Source organism: Rousettus aegyptiacus, unplaced genomic scaffold (genome assembly GCF_014176215.1).
Source record: "Rousettus aegyptiacus isolate mRouAeg1 unplaced genomic scaffold, mRouAeg1.p scaffold_m13_p_3, whole genome shotgun sequence".
Taxonomy (NCBI): domain Eukaryota; kingdom Metazoa; phylum Chordata; class Mammalia; order Chiroptera; family Pteropodidae; genus Rousettus; species Rousettus aegyptiacus.
Genome location: NW_023416306.1, coordinates 82,576,528 through 82,593,247, shown reverse-complemented (window position 1 = coordinate 82,593,247; position 16,720 = coordinate 82,576,528).

Here is a 16,720-nt window from a genome sequence, read left to right as displayed (position 1 = left end):
CTCTGTGGTTCTTCATGTGGCTTGCCGGCTGGGCTGGCCAGAGCTCAGGGGACGAACTGGGGCTTCCTCCTTCCCCTAGCGGAACCTAGAAAGGGCAGCCACTACCTTGTCAGGGCCACAGCTTGACCAAGAGGGCATCAGGCCCAATGCGGAAACCCCGAGGGGTTGACCCCAAGGCTAGGCCCTCTGTGTGGGAAGAGGATCCCCTGGGGCAGGGGCCCTTGCTCCAGCCCACAGGCCTCTGCTCAGCCTCCCAGTCCTCCATCACCCCGCCCCCTATAGCCTCACTCTCCCACCTGCCTCCCTCTCATACGCACTCACTCACTCTCCCAGCCACTTATTCACATACTGAGCACCTACTGAATGCTGGGGCCATGCTGGGGCTGAGCACACATAGGAGAATCAGACACAGCTTCTGCTCTCAGAGCTCACAGAGAATGGAGTAGGGTACACGCCACTCTTAATGAAACAACCCCTGTGGGGAATGGTGCAGCCTTCACGTGGGAGGTGGTGTCTCCCTGGGAAGGAAGGCACAGGAGTATACTTGGCAGAGGCTGCTGGGGATGGGAGACAGAGGTGGAAGGAGGCCCCATGGCTGCTGCAGCCCTTGCTCTCCTGCCCTGCCCGTGGTGTCCTAGGGGTCCTGGACACTGAGTCAGGGCAGGAAAAAGCAGAACGGGGGCACTTCCCTTCTTCCTTCTCCTCACACAAGCCCACAGGATACCTCTGCACCCGCCTGTCCCCTGCCAGCTCCCTGCCTTCCCATTAGAGTAACACTAGTGAGAAAGGGAAAGAGATGGTTCCAGAACCAGGGCTTTGGGTTCCAGAGCCAATTCTGCTTACTGGCTGTGTGACTTTGGGCAAGTCATGCTGTACCCCTGGGCCTTGGTTTCTCCAGCAAAGAATGGGAATGCTCTTCTGACTGACTTGCACACTGAAATGGAGAGCCAGTGAGTTCCTGCTAAAGGGGCAGGCACTGGATGAGCTGCAGGGGTTTGGACCTCCCTCCAAGATCACTGTGGACCCCTAGCCCATTTGCACTCAGAGTCCTCCAAGAAGAAGGGGACCTCTTCCCTTTTGGCCCTCATGCAATTCATACCTCAGAGGCCCTGGCAGCAACTAGATCTTCTGACAGGGTGGAGAGGGAAGGCTTTTTGGAGTCGTGCTATATTTCTAGAAGGGTCCTGGCCCCAGCTCCCTCACCCCTCACCCATGGATGCCTCAGAGATGCTGTCTTGATTCCAGTCCCATCCCTCTCCATTTTAGGTGTCTCCAAAAATGAGCAAGGGAGGGCTCAGACAAGGTCACCCTATTCTATCCAGACTGTCAGAAGACCCTTGAGGTGGAGTCAAAAGTCCCCAGTTCCCAGGTCAGAAAGGAAGCTCACAGTGGGAGACTGTCTAAGGCCACAGGCTCTGCAATGCTCAAGGGAAGCTCCTGGGGATGCACAGCACTTCTGGGGGGCAGGGCAGCCTGCTGAGCGAGAGGGCTGGCAGGAGAAGCAGGATGGGAGGAAGAGCAGGACCACCTTCCCTGCCTGAACCAGGAAAGGGTTATTCCTTGAAAGTGGATTTATAAGAAAATCATATTTGCCTGTTGGTCAGGGCCTTGGTACCAAACAGGGTCCCTCTTGGTCTATGGCAGTACCTGTGTGCCCACCTGAGAGTGCCACTCGGTATCACGCAGGGCCTTCCAGAGGAAGGAGGAAGGCATGGTGGGCAAAGCATCTCCATTTCTGACCCAAAACCTCCCTCCCTCTGGGGTTCACAGATCCAGAGAATCTCGGCCCACACCTCTGGGCACTAATGTGCAGGAACCCATCTGGGCTGCAAAGGGCCTCTCAGTCACCTGCCTAACACCACTCATCCTCCTCTTGCTCAGCCCCAGTGCTGAGAGGCTCGCTCACTGGCACTCGGATGCTGCTGCTAGAAACACTTTGAGGGGAAATGGGCCTCCCTGAAGCCTCCCCTTCTGTCAGGGCCACAGAGTTTGTTGGGTAATAACAATTTGGAGTGGGTTTAGCTGAGAGCAGGAAGGACAGAGAGAGCCGAGTGTTGCAAGGGGCAGGGGACCTGGCTGTGGTCATACCTCTGTCCTCTGCTAGGGCTCGGTCTCCCCTTTTTGTCCTGAGGGGCTGGGCTCCTTGAGCTCCAGTGCTCCTCCTTGTCTGTCAGAGGCTGGGGCAGAAGGCAGGGAAGAAGAGGTAGAGAAAAAGAGGGGAGATAACAAGCAAAGCCCGGCCTGTGTTGGGGCAGGCATGAGGAGAGACCACTGGACCCAGAGCAGGGCAGTGAGCAGAGAGACTGCAGCCTGGGAGGGCCGGGGACATTATCACAGAAAAGAGGCCTGAAGTGGGGGCATTAGACACCAAACCGGGCTGGACCTGGAGCTGGGCAGGGGAGGATGCGGCTGGGTCAGTGGGGCCAGGGGGCAGGGCTTCTGATGAAAGCCAGTTTAGGGGCCTGAGCTGGACCCAGATCCCACCACTGCCCTTTCTTTTGGGCACAACCTTCCATCACCCTGTGTCCTGAGGTTCACGGAAGCCACAGCATTGGCCTTTTCCCCATCCCCCAATCCCCAGATGCCCAGAGCTCCATGCCTGCAAAACTATCACCCTCCCAGTTTCCCTCACTCCACAAAAATCCTGCCCTTTTGAGAGCTTGCTTAAGCCTGTGTCATGGAAGCAGCTGAGAACCAGTGTGAACGGCAGCGCTGACCCCGTGCCCTTGCTGAGTTTTAGGTGAGGGGCTTCTTAATTTGTAGGAATGGGCTGCTTGGTCAGAGGTTGGGGCCATGAGGATATTTATGAATTTCATGAAAACATAGCCTCTAAAGTTTGACCCTAGAGATGAGGAGCTCAGGGCCCAGCCCCTACCTCTCTGCATTGGCCCGCTCTCAGCCCAACGCCGAGGCCCCCACAGAGCACATGGGCTATACTTCATCCCGGTGACGCCAGCCCTTAAACTAAGGGAGGGTCCTGCTTTCCCTGATGATTCCAGACTAAGCAAGGTGACAACATCTGCCTCTCCAGCAGGGGGTCGGGGGGAGCTACTTTTCAGCTCCCAACAGGCATCTCCTCTCCTTTATGGTCAAGACAAGAGGCCAAGTTACCACTGGCTGCCCACTCACAGCCTCCGAAGCCTGCTGGTCACGCACAGGAATGGGCTTCTCATTATGGCTGCATCTGGGCACACATCACAGTATTTGTTGGAAAGTGCCACACAGCTCCCTACAACCACCTCTCTCCACCGGCATCCCCTAAAGTCAAGCAGGAGGTGCCCATGGATGGGCCTGGCCACATGTCAGGAACCTCACTGAAACCTGTGGATGCAGCTGTTGAAAGCAGTCAGAACCCAGGACCCAAGGGTGCATGTGACACATGTCACCCTGGAAATTACGGAGCTTTCAGAGAATGAAAAGGTTCTGGAAAAGCTTTAACAACAAAGCTCAAAATATGGAAGGTGGGGAGGCAGGTATGGATGTTGATTCCTGTGTGACCTGGTTATGTAAAATTTCTTCTTCTTCTTTTTTTCTTTAGTTTTTCAAAGTTGTATTTAATCTGCTTTGAGCCCCTGAATACCAGGTGGGAAATTCAATGTCTTGCATCATTTTACTCCCACTCCAGAGGCCTTGAAAGGCCCAGAACATCAGAGAGGAGCCCTGTGGTCTTCGGTCCCCTCCAGTCATCCCACGCAAGCTTGCTGACTGAACGCCTGAGGACAGGCATCTCAGATTCCTGCATAGCTTGGGCATAAGGACATCGCTCAGCTGTGCCCCTCAAAGTTTACCGCATCTCTATGGCGCTGCCAGGAGAGGACACTGTTCCTACTACTAGCAGAGCCACGGCTCCCATCTCCCCAGCTCTCCCAAACTCCTTCCTCTGCTTGCTTCCATCACACCTTCATTAACTACTCACTCCTTTGCTCTTTCTTTTTGGGGCAACCCGCCATCACACTGTGTGCCTAGGTTCACAAAGCCACTTTAAACCTGGCCCTTGGAGTGGGGAAGCGCAAATACCTCCTGAGGGTGGGGGATAGAAAAAAAACCCAGTGGAAGAATACCGATAGTGATGACAGCTAACTTCTTCAACACTTAGCTCTGTGCCCGGCTCTGCCCTAAATGCTCTACAAAGTTAAGCCCACTTAATCCTCATGACGACCCTATGAGGAGGCACTGTTACCATTCTCATTTTCTAGATGGGGAAGCTGAGGAATAGAGGTTTGTGACTTGCCCCATTCCCTCAGCCAATAAATGGGAGAGCCAGAATTCTATGCAGGCACATTTCTGGAGACAGGGATGTCACTTCTATCAGATCCTCAAAGGCATCTGAGACTAAAGGAAAAGACTAAACAGAACCAGAGCACTATTCACACCTTCATCTCCTTCCTCCATAGCTCTCTGGAATCACGACTCCTGGAAACAGTAGCTCAAACACAGACTGGGTGCAGGGAAACAGAATTCCTCCTAGAAGAAGCATGATTCATACTTAGACTTCTTTATGGGCAGAGGAAGGGAGGGGCAGATTAAAATAGACCAACCATCAACGAGTCTGGTCAAGAAAAACAAAAATACAAAATGCGAGATGAGAAAGGGAATATTGACACAGCCACAGAGGTGAATTTTGAAATTTAAGAGAACAGTGTATACAACTCCATGCTTACGAATTAATGTTTCAACATTAAATAATAATATTCTAGGAATATATCTGTAAATTGTCAAAAGTGATTCAATGACTGAAAGACCAGAAACCACAGAAGAAAGTTTAAAAGTTGTCATCTCTGGAAAAAAATACCAGGTATAGAGAGTTTGGGCATGAGTTCTTTCAAATTGAGACACAGATCATTTCTACATTGTTTAAATTCTTCAGAGCATATGGGGGGAATGAATGATGGACTGACTTTATGCTCCAGAATGGATTTTATGAAGCTAACATAGTCCTGCTACCCAGATCTGACAAAGATAGCCGTCCTACCCCTCCCACCTTCATGATAACCACAGACCAATTTGACTCTTGGCAATGGATACAAACATCCTAGATAAAAGGCCAGCAAAAGAAATCCTGTATTACGATGTCATCTCATGCAGCCAAGTGCCCACAACTGTCCAACTGCCAATTGTTGGCATGGTTTCCCACAGCCCCAGATCTGCGCTATGGCAAAACTGGAGCCTGATATCAAGGTCCAGGCCATTTGGACATAACATTCACTCTGTACCACCCTAAGTGCTCCTCTTAGGAAGCAGAGACAGTAGAAGAAAGAGAGCGGGAGCGCAAAGCTTGCAAAAATACAAAAACGCTACAGCTTGAATTTCTGCTGGTTGCTGAAAGCTTGTAGTCAGCTAGAATGACCCTGTTGGACTGATAATTTGTCATTTCTTTTCCTTTTTTAGAAGTTCTTAAGTGTTTGTGTGTTTATTTTTAAATAGGTTATGTTCTCTGCCTTCTCCAAGGTTGGCTTGGTAACATCAGACTAAATAATCAATATCAGTATGCAAATCCCCACCCCCCAAACTAGGGGACAGTGCCTGCCTGAGATGACATGGCAACCGAATCTTGGGTCCAAAGGACTTGATCCAGCTGGCAGTGCATCCATGTCAAACAAGAGAGAGGGGCCTTAGCCTCTGTCCGGGGTCCCAGCAGCCAGAGAGCTTCTCAGCCAGGAAGCAGACTATCACCGCCCCTGGAGGTGCAGGACCCAGTTTCTGTCTCATTTGACTCACAGCTATTTTATCTTTAACTTTTTAAATATAATTCAGGTATATTAAGGAATAATTTGCATACAATGAGATTCACTCATTTTAGGTATACAGTTTGATGAGTTTTGACAATTACATGCAGTTGTAGAAAAGAATCCACGATCAAGATGAAAATATTTTCATCCGCCTTGAAAAGTTCTCTCATGCCTCATTGTAGTCATTTTTCCATTCCCATCCCCAGCCCCTGGCAACTACTAATCTGCTTTCTGTCCCTAGTTTTGCCTTTTTCAGCATCTCATATAAATAGAATCACATAGTATGTGGCCTTTTGAGTCTGTGTTCTTTCACTTAATGTGATGCTTTTCTTTTGAAACTCGTCCACGTTGTTATGTGTATTAATAGCTTGTTCCTTTTTATTGTGAAGGCCTATTCCACAATTTATTTTTCTATACAACAGAGAATAAATATTTATTTGAGTTGTTTCCAGTTTGGGGCCACTATGAAAAAAACTGCTGTACATATCCACCTACAGGTCTTCAAATGGAGCTATGTTTTCATTTTTCTTGAGTATATACCTAGGAATGAGGTTACTGAGTCATATGAGGGTATGTTTAACTGTACAAAAAACTGCCAAACTGTTTTTCTAAAGTGGCTATTGCTCCACAAAATGGCTGTCGTCAGGACTTCATATTTTTTTAAAGCAATTCTAGTAGGTATGTAGTAGTGCTTCGTTGTGATTTTAATTTTCGTTTCTCTGGCGACTAAATGTAAAGCATATATTCGTGTATGTATTTTCCACCATATCTCATCATTGATGAAGTTTCTGTTTAAATTCTTTGCCCATTTTTTAATTGGCTTGTCTTTCGTATTATTTATTTGTGTGTGTGTGAGTGCGTGTGTGTACAAATTAGTAATTTATTTACTCTTTTTTTTTTTGACCAACTTGAGATTCTTCTTATTTATTTATTTATTAATTTTTTTTTGGGGGGGGTGACATTGGTTAACAAAATCCGGTAAATTTTAGGTGTACAATTTAAAAAGAGGGCGCCTGTGCATTGCATTGCGTGTTGCCCTCTCGCAGTTTGATTTCTTTTTGTCACACGTTCGACCCCCTTTACCGTGTCTATCTCCCCTCTCCTTCCTCCCCTCTGGTAACCACAAGTCTATCGTCCACGTCCATGAGTCTCTGTTTGTTTATCCTGTTCGTTTGTTACTTTTAGGTTTACATCCCACATATAAGTGATATCTTGTGGTTTTCAACTTTTTCTGTCTGGCTTATTTCGCTTAGCATGATTATCTCGAGGTCCATCCATGTTGTCGCAAATGTCAGTATTTCATCTCTTCTTATGGATAAGTAATATATGTACCACAGCTTCTCTATCCAATCATCTATCATGGGACACCTCAGTTGCTTCCATGTCCTGGCCACCGTGAATAATACTGCTATAAACATTAGTGTTCGAATATCTTTTTGGATATGAGTTTTCAAGTCTTTGGGGTAAATACCCAGTAGAAGTATTGCTGGATCACACAGTATGGAGATACTGTTTTCCATAGTGGCCGTACCAATTTGCAGTCCCACCAGCAGTGTATGAGGGTTCCTTTTTCTCCACATCCTCTCCGGCATTTATTATTACTTGTTCTGTTGGTGACAGCTATTCTAACAGGTGTGAGATGACATCTCATTGTGGTTTTGATTTGCATTTCCCTAATAGCTAGTGATGATGAGCATCTATTCATATATTTGTTGGTCATTTGTATGTCTTCTTTGGAGAAGTGTCTGTTCAGGTCTTCCGCCCATTTTTTGGTTGGATCGTTTGTTTTTTTGTTGTTATTGAGTTGTATGAGTTCTTCGTATATTTTGGATATTAGGCCCTTATTGGAGGTGTTGCTTGCAAATATATTTTCCCATTCACATGGTTGTCTTTTGCCTTGTTAATGGTTTCCTTTGCTGTGCAGAAGCTTTTTAGTTTGATACAGTCCCACTCATTTATTTTTGTTTTTACTTCCCTTGCTCTGAGCTCAAATTCATAAAATCCTCTTTAAGTCCAAGGTCTATGAGTTGAGTTCCCCTGTTTTCTTCTAGGCACTCTAGTTTCATTCTTTTGCAGGTAGCTTTCCGGTTTTCCAGCACCATTTATTGAAGAGGCTTTCCTTTCTCCAGTATGTTTTTGGCTTTTTTGTTGAAAACTATTTGCCCATATAAATATGGGTTTATTTCTGGACTCTAGATTCTCTTCCACTGCTCTGTGTGTCTGTTTTTCTGCCAATACCATGTCATTTTGAATACCGTCACTTTGAAGTCAGTCCCAGTGATGCCTCCAGCCTCATTCTTTTTTTCTCAGGATGGCTTTGGCAATTCTGGATCTTTTGTGCTTCCATACAAATCTGATGATTTTTTGTTCTCTAAAAATGCCAATGGGATTTTAATGGGGATTGCATTATATCTTTATAATGCTTTAGGTAATATGGTCATTTTAACTATGCTGATTCTTCCAATCCAAGAACATAGAATAGCTTTGCATTTCTTTGTGTCTTCGATTTCTTTTAATAGGGTCTTATAGTTTTCATTATACAGGTCCTTCATGTGTTTCATTAGATCGATTCCTAGATATTTTATTCTTTTTGTTGCAATTGTAGAAGGAATTATTTTTTCCACTTCTTTTCCTGACAATTCATTATTAGAGTATGGGAACACTATGGATTTTTGAACATTGATTTTGTATCCAAAAACTTTACTGTATTTCTTATCGTTTCTAGTCGTGTCCTTGTGGAGTCTTTAGGGTTTTCTATGTAGAGAATCATGTCATCTGCAAATAATGACAGTTTAACGTCTTTGTTTCCCATTCGAATGCCTTTTATATCTTTCTCTTGCCTGATTGCACTCGCTAGGACCGCAATATTATATTGAATAACAGTGGTGATAGTGGACAGCCTTGCCTTGTTCCTGATCTTAGAGGGAAAGTTTTTAGTTTTTCACCATTAAATATGATGATGGCTGAGGGCTTGTCATTATATGGCCTTTGTTACATCAAGGTACTTTCCTTATATACCGATTTTGTTAAGTGTTTTGATCATAAATGGGTGCTGTATCTTGTCAAAGGCTTTTCTGCATCTATTGATATGATCATATGATTCTTTTTTAAATTTGTTTATGTAGTAAGTCATATTAATCGATTTGCGCATGTTGAACCATCCCTGTGCCCCTGGGATGAAACCCACTTGATCGCGGTGTATAATCTTTTTAATATGCTACGGTATTCGGTTTGCTAGTATCTTCTTTAGGATTTTTGCATCTGTGTTCATAAGAGATCTTAGTCTGTAGTTTGTGTGTGTTATCTTTTCCAGGTTTTGGTATCAGAGTGATATTGGCCTCATAAAATGAGTTGGAAAGTATTGCCTCCTCTTTGATTTTTTGGAAGAGTTTGAGGAGAAAGGTATTAAATCTTTGAATGTTTGGTATTCACTGGTAAAGCCATCTGATCCTGGACTTTTACTTTTTGAGAGGTTTTTGATGCATGTTTCAATTTCCATACTGCTGATCAGCATATTTAGATTTTCCAGTTCTTCTCGAATCAGTCTAGAAAGGTTGTACTGATCCATTTCTTCTAGGTTATTAAATTTGGTGTTATATACTTTTTCATAGTATTCTTTGTATTTCTGCAGTGTCTGTCATAATTTCCCTTCTTTCGTCCCTGATCTTGTTTATTTGTGTCCTTTCTCTTTTTTCTATAGAGAGACTAGCCAGGGGTTTGTCAGTTTTATTAACCTTCTCAAAGAACCAGCTCTTTGTTGCATTTATTTTTTCTATTGTTATTTTTTTGTTTTGTTTTGTTTTCAACTTCATTTATTTCCGCTCTTATTTTGATTATTTCTTTCCTTCTGCTAACTTTAGGCTTCATTTGTTCTTGCTTTTCTAGTTTTTTAACATGAAGCATTAGGTTGTTTATTTGGATTCGTTCTTGTTTTTGGAGTTATTCCTGTAATGATATAAACTTTCCTCTTATTACTGCTTTTGCCGTGTCCCAAAAGTTTTGATATGTTGTACTATCATTATCATTCGTTTCTATGTATTTCTTGATCTCTCCTTTTATTTCTTCCCACACTCAGTTATTCTTCAGTAGTATGTTTTTTAATCTCCACGTATTTGTGGTTCTTCCCGCTTTCTTTTTACACTTGATCTCTAGTTTCAAAATATTATGATCAGAGAATATGGTTGGTATGATTTCGACCCTCTTATATTTGTTGAGGCTATCTCTGTGTCCCAGTCAATCCTTGAGAATGTTCTATGTACACTAAAGGAGAATGTATAAACAGCTGTTTAGGGATGGAAGGCTCTGTAAATGTCCATTATGTCATGTTCGTCTAATGTATCATTTAAGAATGTTATTTCCTTATTGACTTTCTGTTTGGATGATCTGTCCATATCCAACAGTGGGCTATTTAGGTCCCCTACTATGATAGTGTTTTGGTCAGTTTCTCCCTTTAGCTCTGTTAGTAATTGCTTTACATATTTCAGGGCTCCCTGATTGGGAGCATAGATATTAATGTGTTATATCTTCTTGGTGCATGATTCCCTTTATCATTATGTAGTGTCCCTCAGTATCTTTCTTTACCTTTTTTATTTTGAAGTCTATTTCGTCCAATATTAGTACCACTACTCCTGCTTTTCTCTGAATCCCATTTGCTTGAAATATCATTTTCCATCCTTTCACTTTGTGTCTATATTTGTCTTTGGAGCTGAGATGTGTCTTCTGGAGGCAGCATGCGATTGGGTTTTGTTTTTTGATCCAGTATGCAACTCTGTGCCTTTTTAATGGGAGTTCAGTCCATTTATATTTAGGGTGATTATTGAAATATAAGGTCTTCTTACAGCCATTTTATCTTTTGCTTTCTGGTAGTTCAGTGTTTCCATTGTTTCCTTGTTCTTATGTTTCTGTTTTCTTTATTTTAGTTGGGTTTTGTGGGTTTTCCTTCTGGTCCTTCTTATTTTATGTTATATATTTCAGTTCTGAATCTTTGGCATGTGGTTACCCTTACAAATATGTGGAGGTTACACACACACACACATCCATTTTCTTCTGTATGTGCCTTATCTCCACTCTCCTTTGCAAATGTGGATCTTTGAGTCCTCTTTTCCCCTTTTCAGTCTTTTTCGTCTCAATTTGTCCCTATTATATATGCTGAACGTTCATTACTTTCTAGCTATAGCAATTCTCTTCTTTTTTAAACTTATAATGCCCTGTTCTTAGTAAGGGTTGCACTCTCCTACTTCTATCAGCCTGCTAGTCACCTTACTCTTGTGTGTTTTTTGTTTTGTTTTGTTTTGTTTTGTTTTTGTCATTTCGTTTTAGGCGAGTTGACCCCTCTCAGTATTTCCTGTAATACAGGCCTTGAGCGGAAAATTCCCCGTTTTTTTTATGTCTGGAAAGGTCTTTATTTCTCCTTCGTATCTAAAGGAGAGCTTTGCTATATACATTATTTTTGGCTGGTAGTTCCTTTCATTTAATAGTTTGAATATTTGATTCCACTCTTTTCTTGCTTGTAAGGTTTGTGTTGAGAAGTCCGAAGATAATCTAATAGGTTTTTCTTTATAGGTTATGGTCTTCCCTGGCTGCTCTGAGAATTCTTTGTCGTTGATTTTTGATGATTTTAATACAATGTATCTTGGTGAAGACCTTTTTGGGTTGAGATAATTGAGTGCTCTGTTGACTTCTTGAATTCCAAGCTACAGCTCATTTCTTAGATTTGGGAAGTTCTCATCAACTATTTATCTGAAAATGCTTGCTAACCCCTGCTCCTTTTCCTCCCCTTTGAGAATGGCCATTTTTCTTATGTTTCCTCTCCTGATGGTATCAACTAGTTTTTGTATTTCTCTTTCATTTTTTTTTTCATTCTTCGATTTCTCTTTTTTTTCTTCTGATTTATTTCTAGATTTCTGTCTTTGACATCAGTGATCCTTTCCTCTATTTGGTCGATTCTATTTTCCAAGCTTATTTCACTTTTCAATTCTTGCAGTGTGTTCTTTATCTCCAGAAGGTCTATTTGGTTCTTGTTGAGAGTTTCTATCTCCTTGCTAAAGAACTCATTCTGCTCATCTAGTTTTTTATTTTTCAATTCCTGAAATTGTTGCTATGATTTGTTTCAGATCTCATTGAGTTTTTTCAGAAGTATCATCCTGAATTCTGTCATTTAAGTCGCATATTTCTATGTCTGTAAGCTTATTTTCTGGAGATCTTTCTCTTTCTTTCTGAGATGCCTTGTCACCTTGATTGTTCATGACGTTTAATGTTATTTTTCTGCCTGGGCATTAATGGAAGTGTATTATGCTTTCTTTTCCAGAAAGATGATTTATTTTATAATGGTCTCTCTAGCCTGTTACAAAGGCGTTTTTCTTTTGGTTTCCAGTAGGCGACGTCTAAGCCTCTTGGATCTCTGTTTTGTATAAAGTCTTAATAATGTCTTTCGCCCCCCCCCATAGATGTTTAATCATGCTTGTTACCCCTCAGTCTCAGTTCCTGTCAGTGTTAGCAACAGTGTCAGCAGCATTTGTTCAGATTCCCCTGGGGATCCCTGGCGTTCTGTCTTGGAGGGTGTGGGAGAAGGTGCCCTCTGGGTCGGGGGTTGGGAGCTGTGGCTCAGCTTTGGTTTTGCAACCGTGGCTGTTAAAAATCAACTGCCGTTTCTCTGCTGTCCCTGCTTTTCTGCCGTCCCCATTTCTCTGCCTTCTTCTCTGAAGGCTGGGCACTGCCGCCGGTTGCCTGGAGCTCACGGCATTCCCAAGCAGGGCTGTTCAGGGAAGTCTCTGCACCTTCTCTCCTCTCCCTCCTCCTACAGGGAGCTCTGGCTGCAAGAGGCAGCTTCTTTGTTTCTCCCAGTCCACCTCCTGACACCCAGGGTTCTGATCTGTGGTAGCTCTTATGCACGGATCCTATGCTCAGACGTGCTGGTGTGCAGTTTGGGTGTTTTTTGTTGAGTTTTAGATTTTCAGCTTATTATTGTTTCAAGGGGAGAGATCTGGGGACTTCTCTCCGCCATGTTTCTGATGTCACCTCCTACTGCCTTTTAAGAAAAACGCCTTTGTAACAGGCTAGAGAGACCATTATAAAATAAATCATCTTTCTGGAAAAGAAAGCATAATGTCTGTGGCTGATAGTGCCTTGTGGGTTTTCTCATTGCTCCATAGTTTGGGTTGTGCTTGCTGTTACTTGTGTAGCTGCCATTAACTGAGCCCCTACACTGTTGCAGCACTGTTCTAAGTGTATTATTTCATTTCAAGGCATGCCTGACTCCTCTCTTTCCTCTCACACCCACATCCAGTCTAACAGGTGATCCTTAGCTCTATTTTCAAAATACAACCAGTTCCTTCCAAAACAAAAAACAAACTTACCAAAGGCCCAGCAATTGCATTTATCCCAGGGAAATAAAGACCTATTTTTCACGGAGGAACTTGTACGCAAACGTTCACAGCAGCTTTATTTGTAATAGCGCAAACCTGAAAACTACTCAGATGTCCTTCCATGAGTGAATGGTTAAATGAACTGTGGTACATCCATACCATAGAATACTACTCATGAAAAAAAAAAAAAGTTAACCATTAATATGAGCAATAGCTTGGATGACTCTCCAGGAAGTTATGCTAAATGAAAAAGCCAGCCTCAAAAAGAAACAACCTGCATGATTCCATTTATGGAGACAGAGTACAGATTACTGGCTGTCAGGGGTTAGGAATGGGAAGGGAGGGGTGTGACTATAAAAGGGTGACACAAGGGTCCTCATGGCGACGATGTACAACATCTTGATTGTTATGGTTACTTTACTCTAGGCTCCACATATGACAAAATTGTATAGAGCCACAGACATACACAAAGTGTACACATAACTGGTGAAATCTGAATGAACTTTGTGAAGTGTGCCAATGTTTCTTAGTTTTGATACTGTGCTATGGTTATATGAGATGTCAAAGGGGTGTGGTTGAAGGAGGAGTACATGGGATTTCTCTCTGCATTTCTTTGCAACTGCCTGTGAATCTATAATTTAAAAATTTTTAAAAAACTTAAAATACATATAACTAGAAGCCAACCCCTTCTCATCGCCTGTCCTGCTACAATCCTGATCCAAGCCACTCTCATCTCTTGCCTAGATTTTTCCAATGGCCTCTTAATGGGTCTACATGACTTTATGTACAGTCTATTCTCAACAGAGAGACTTTTAGGCAGTTCCCATCATTTGTGGAAATAAATGAAGACAAGCCAAATAAGAACAGCAAAGGCTATTCAGAGCTGATTCTAGTAAGGGAGAGAGTCCTGTCACTCTGTGTTGGCAGAGACTCAGAGGAGGCAGAGGAGTGGAAAAGCTTTATAGAAGAAAAAAGGAAGGCTGGTAGCCTGGGGAAGCTGCCAGTGGGCTCACTAGAAGTGGGGCATCCTATGTGATTGGTTAGGGTTGATATTTGGCTTTCTCTGTCTGGTCCTAAGTTGGAAACAGGGACAAAAATTAGGGAAACTGTCAGTTATGAATTGAGTCCTGACTATTTGGGCTGATTGTTATTTAGCTTCCTGGATTGTTACCAGAGATAGCGGTCTGGCTTCCTGCAAGTCTGACTTCCAACAGGCCAACTTCCTGGGCTGGTTATTGTATGAGAGGCTAGTTTTCTGAGCAGGTGGTTGCAGGTCATAGTGCAGAGTTCTATTTTTATATGTGGTCTGGCCATCATCTTCTATTTGTATACTCTCTGTCACATTCCTCTGCTAGGACTCTACAGCAGCGTCCCATCACACAGAAGTCCCTGCAGTGGCCTCAAGGCCCTGCACAAATTGGCCCCATCTTCACCTCTAGCCTCATCTCCTCCACTCGTCCCTGCTCTCCACTCTAGCCACACTGGCTTCTTTGCCGTTCCAGAATATGCCAGGCCCTCTCCCAAGGCACTAATGGCCTAACACACTGCACAACTTTCTTATTTTTAATGTGTAAATCAAACTCTCCCAACTAGAATGTAAATTCCACCTTGTTCATTACTATCCCAGCACCTAGAACATTGCCTTGCACAGAGAAGGTACCTAGTACAAGTTTTTAAATGAATGGATGAATATGTGAGTATGCGTGTGCAGACATAATAAATAACATCTACTACTTTTTATTGGGTGCTTAGAGTTCACTGGGCGCTGTGCTTTCTTCTATTATCCAATATTTATTCTTTATAGCTTTCCTATAGGGTAGGTATTGTCAGAGCCACTTATTTTTCAGGTAAGGTAGCCAGTCCTGAAGGCGACAGTGCCCAGCTTCTCAGGGACCTACATAAATGTTTAAAACCTGAGAAAACTCTGGTTCCAAAATGCAGAAACTTTGGAATAACCCAAATTAACTAATGTTTAATCAATTATCTAAAAAAAAATCATCAGTTGTTAATGTATGTCATTAATTCTGTGCCAACTTCTTTAATCATTAAATGTAGTGTTCGCAAGAATTTCATTATATCTGGAAATAACTTTTAGATTAGATTTTTTTTTTAACTCTGTGAGTACTTCAAAAATGCAGATGAATGGCAAAGGAGAATGTGCAGATAATTACATTGTAAATGAATTACTCTTAGCCAAATAATTTCCAAAGCAAACTTATGAAAATCACTTCATATTATTTTACAGTAATGTTATATTTAAAGTAGCGATTCTGCATATTTTTAAACTGATTTGGGGAGGGACCTCTAAAAGTAATAGTACCACATCCTAGGAAAGTCTTAAAATAGCCTTTGATATAGTTAGCCCCACTTAACAGATTTAACTCCATGACCTGCAGTTTCTGAGTCACATTAGTCAACTTTCCTCAATTTCTCTTGACCAAACCCTTTACTATCCTACCTCGACTTCCCTCCCTACCCTTCATCGCTGCCAAGCTCTCTGGGCCTAGGTACACACAGGGATGTGTGCATATGAGAATGTATATGGGAATGGTCAGACCAGGTAACATTTGTCAGGCCTGGGCCTCAGGCTCCTTTCCTCCCTTCACTTTTTCTCCGCTGCCCTCTGAGATCCTCCCGCGTTCTTGAAAGCTACATCTGGAATGAGAAAACCAGCTATTCTTCAAATAGCCACAAGATGGTGTCACAAGCTCATAACCAGGTTTCTGTGGGTTCCCTTCAAGGAAACTGGAGACTCAGACTAGAAAGCCAAAGCACCCAGAAGCCTCTGGCTGCTCTCCCCAGGATGACTCCAGCCCCTCACCGGTGACCTGTATGGCTCTGTTTGCACTCCAGCCCCTCGCCGGTGACCCGTAGGGCAAACAGAGCCCTGCGGGTCACCGGCGAGGGGCTGGAGTCAGGTTTGACTCCTAATTCTTCTCTGTTCCTTTCTCCCTGTTGTTTTTCTCCTTCTTGTTCACCTTCCCATCTCCCTTTCCCTCTATTTTTGTGTCTGTCTCCTTATTACCCTCTCTCTCCCCACATCTGTCTCTCTGTACCGCCACCTTCCTCAACAAATCTAATACACCATCTTATTCAACAAGTTTTAATAACACGTTGCCAGTCTTATTTTATGGCACACACTATGCCAGGCTCTGGAAAGTCAATGAAAGCAAGTTCGACTCCCAGTCCAGGGGAGTTAGCTCCCAGCTGAGGGCTGTGGTGGGCAAGGCACTTTGTCCTCGGCCTCCTCCGTCCCCTCTCCTCCTCTCACTTTCCTCTCTTCTCTCCCCTCCTCTCTTTACTGATTGGCAGCGAATCTGGGGCAGTAGGGGTAGAGACTTTGTCCCCTTGCCCTCACCCTGTACAGTGGAGTCAGGCTAGGTAGAGCAATAAAAACCCCAGGATCTCAAGACCCTCTTTATTCTAAGCCAATTCCACTGCTATATGATCTCCATTAATGCAGTGCCACCCCAAATCCCTTTTTAAAGGTTGTCTTTGGGTCTGCTATGCCTCAGTCTTCCCATCTGTGAAACAAGCTCTGGGTGAATTAATCCTTTGCTCCCTTCTGTTCAGGACCCATAGGTTCTCTAGGACAACCCTCAACCCTGCCTTGGCCTTGCAGGTGCA